Here is a 4,345-nt window from a genome sequence, read left to right on the forward strand (position 1 = left end):
TTCAAACTTGACCTGTTACAGTTTTATTATAAGTATAGACGTAGACAGTAGCTTGGAAACTTCGTTCGTAACGCTCCCGATGTCCTGCTCGGGCCGGGGGGCATGGAGCGATGAATAAAAAACCCACGACTCATGCACATGTCACTACCCCGCACGCACGATTTCACATCCACGCAGTCTTTCCCACTGTCGCCCGCATATCATGGGAGTGTTATCAACAAACTTGCCAGACTATAGTGCTGCTTCGACACACTTCGTACTGTCAATATGTAGTTTGTATGGGGAAAAGTAGGAGGTCCAGTGTGCCTAGTGGGAGTTTTCAATATTTTCATACCGTTACTATCGCGTTAACGTAAACGCGAATTTATATAGTATTAAAAACAGTTGTGCAGTAGTGCCACTAGATGGCGCTGTTTCAATTCCTTAGAAATTCGCGTTTACTTTAACGTGATCGTTACAGTATCATACTACCACTAGGCCCTCTGTTTAAAGAAGAAGAAAGTTGAACGATAAATAAACCATACTCATTTTCCGCACACTTTTATTCCTCGCCACTGTACCGGGACCTTTGATATTAGTTCGCTGACAACGCGATGTCTCAACGCAAACAGACAGACAGTACTGACAGATTGAACTTTAAAGTTCCAGCTAACCCTGTGCAACCGATATGAGACTGGTTTATTGATTTGATCGACATTTACTTGCGCCACAGATTGGCATGGTACAAAGGTGTGGTTTATGTGGAGAATTCTTTATGTGATATTTAAGTACAACTATATATGTAGTGTAATAGAAAATTATTGAAGGATAAAGTAAAATATTCAAGATCATCATCATCATCATCATCATCATCCTCATTAACAGCCGATAGACGTCCACAGCTGGACATAGGCCTCTTGCATGGACTTCCAAACAAAACGGTCTCGTGCCGCGAGCATCCAGCGGCTCCCTGCAACCCGCTTGATGTCTTCGGTCCACCAAGTGGGGGGTCGACCAACACTGCTTTCGCTAACGCTTTCCGGGTCGCCATTCCAACGTCCATCGGCTCTTCGAACTATGTGGCCTGCCCATTGCCACTTCAGCTTCGCGACTCGCTGAGCTATATCAATCACTTTGGTTCTTCTGCGGATCTCCTCATTTGTGATTCGATCACGCAAAGAAACCCCAAGCATAGCTCGCTCCATCGCCCGCTGAGTGACTTTAAGCCTTTATGAGTGCCACAATTAGCCACCATTTTATTCATAAGAGAGTGAAATAAGAGGTTATAATCTTTATGAAAACTGTTAGGAGTAGATACGGAGGGGATCGGTGTTGACTACAGTCCTACTAAAGAAGCTTAATTTATTATTTATGTTAACATTTTTCACCAAGTTTATACACAATCATAAAAATATCGAAAAACGTCTGATCCTTTGCTTGTAGGGCTTTTGAGAGCAACATGAGGCAGCGGGCAATTACCACCTTCTGTATCCGACCCTTAATTATAGTCAAGCGAAAGTTTCTTAAAATGTTGGTCTAAGTTTTTTGCTACAAATTTTATCAACTGAAACTATTATAAAGGCTTTGGCTTTATTAATTTTTAGGATAAATAAAAAAGTGCGGGCGAGTTCCAACATGGTCCGCGGGGCGTTTCTATCCTGTCATAGATTTAAGTATATTAAGTATCGTACCTACTAAGACCAGTTAAGTTTAAAGCAACTGTTAAACATGCTCTAAAATAGCATGCTATAATCGTGCTATTAAGTATGCTCCATACGAGCATGCTTATCATCAGTTTACATTTGCTAGCAATAAGCATACTATTTTTAAGTATGCTCCTGAATAAGCATGCCCAAAGCAAACATTCCAATTACACATGCTGATTTGTATCTATCGCTTTCTGTCTATAGTATCGTGTAAGGCAGGGAGAGATGAAAGTGAAGAGAATACAGAATAGCAATGCTGATCGACTAGCATACTCAATAAGCAAACCTGTTCAGACGCGCTAAAAGCACGCCTCCTTCCGCCCGCGCAGCAAGTAGCATACACATAAATCGCACGACTGTTGATTCTTGAGCAAGCTTGAAATAAGCATGCTCATTGTAAGCAATGTTACGATACACATGCTAATAAGTAGCAACTGCTCAATAGTAGCATCCTTTCGTGCTTAAATTTTTTTTTAATAAGATTATGTTCTAGATGTAGTGGTAACATTTCCGAGTAGTGTAGTACCAATCGTGAGATGCTCAATACGTGATGTCGGAGACGCCGCGGGGCCGGCTGCGTGCCCCAAGGCCCCGCAGCTCTTAATGTCTGTCATTATTAATAGCAGTACGACGGCGAATCATTTTTTGTTACCACCGAAACATTACTGCCACAGTTTCTATTCATTGTTGGCACGATCTGTTTGTTTACCTTCAGTTTGTTTCTTTGGGTCGATTTTTTTTTAAAGAACCTACTTTAGGTAGACGCGGCGTTGTCATAATGGCGCTCATTGTCATTTGGTAATGGCGGTCTTATTTTCATTTGTTTAAGGCGCTGTCAATTTTAGTTCAGATTTTAACCGCAGGATTTCTTTCATGGCGCGAAGTCTAGCCGACCTAACAGACGCTAACTTTCTACGGCCTACAATACCACCCTAAAGTTGCATTACAATTTTACATATAATAAAAATAATCGGTAAATATGACCCGTTATAAAGGTTCAGAGTCACTCAGTGGATGGCACGAGGTATGCTCGGAGACTGATGTGATCGAATCATAAACGAGAAGGTCCGCAGAAGAACCAAAGTCACCTACACAGCTCAACGAAGTTGAACCCACTCGTAGCAATGAGCGAGACATCCAAGAATCCGTCCCGTCTTCTCCTCCAGTAACACGGGTATCTCAAAAAGAGATTTCCCCCCCGTGACAAAAAAAAAGGATGAAATGTCGTGAATACATGCGTATGCATCCAGAAATTCCTTGCCCGTTTGATGTTATCAGTCCACCTACTGAGGGCCAGCACCTTGGGCCTTGACCGCATGCGATCCGGTCATAGATGGATAAAATATGGAATGAGTATTTATGAGGAAGTCTGAATGCGCATTGAGGAGTAGAAGGTTAGCTTGCGATCCCCGGCTGGGCAGATTGAGATTTTCTTAATTAGTCCAGGTCTGGCTGGTGGTGGCAAAGACGTACCGCCAAGCGGTTTAGCGTTCCGGTACGATGTCGTGTAGAAACCGAAAGGAGTGTGGATTTTCATACTCCTCCTAACAAGTTATTGTAGTCAAGGGAGATGAGTTGACGAGTAATAGAGACGAATGGAAAAGATTGACATATTTTTCCGAACGCACATAATATGTGGGATAAGGAAATGGAGATGATGATGATAAGTCTGCCTACCACGAAATAACATACATATTGGGTAGGCAGTAAAACAGATACGAACACTATATACTCGTAAATATATTAAACATGTGCACTGTAACGTTTCCAAGTACGTTACATTTATTTGTTCAATAGTTACACCAAAAACGCGACCCCGTGTTTTACGATACCGTACATCATGACGTTTAGTTCCGCGTCCTTGGCGGCCACAATATTCCCGTAACCGTCGCGTGTCACCCTGCCAAGTAATGTTATGGCGAATTTTCTTAATCGTCACAAATTTCTAATGTTTTTCATAAGAAAAAATGTCACGAATAGACTTAACGAAGTAATTTAATGTCAAAACGACCCTGTTAGCTAAACTGGCTAAACAACGAAAATTTTCGTGCAAGAATACTAATGTAAAAATTATAAAAGGCAGTATTTGATATGCTCTAAAATTCAGTAATTTACCTGAGCACCTTATATTTCGATGTACTTCCTTGATCGTTAAATATCTCTTCATATGGAGTAAGGCCCAGTTCGGACTACACTAGCATTTTAGTCGAGTAGCATAGACTACTTGCTACCATCAAAAATCGTTCGTACTCGACTAAAATACTAAAGTAGTCCGAATTAGGCTTAAAGGCTCAAGTCACTCGGCGACGGGGAGAGCTAGAAAGCGAAATTACGTTTTTTAAACTACTTCAAAAAAAGGAAGAATTTCTGAATTCGAGTCTACGTCTTTTTTTTTTTAATTACGTGTTATCATACATAACAAAACATGTCTTACTTTTAAAAATTTTGTTTATTTATTGTAACTTCGATCATTTACAAGTGTTATAGTCCTACGCTAATTTTCAAAGTGATATTATCGACACCTAATTATCGATACCATTTTGCGGGCAGGCACTGTTAATGTCGTAGTCTGTAACCACCACTATCATTTATTATCATTTGATAATGAGCGTTGAGACCACAAAAACCTGCAGAACGCTAAAGCTAAAGACTTAGCAAGA

This window comes from Bicyclus anynana, chromosome 5, assembly GCF_947172395.1.
Source record: "Bicyclus anynana chromosome 5, ilBicAnyn1.1, whole genome shotgun sequence".
Lineage (NCBI taxonomy): Eukaryota > Metazoa > Arthropoda > Insecta > Lepidoptera > Nymphalidae > Bicyclus > Bicyclus anynana.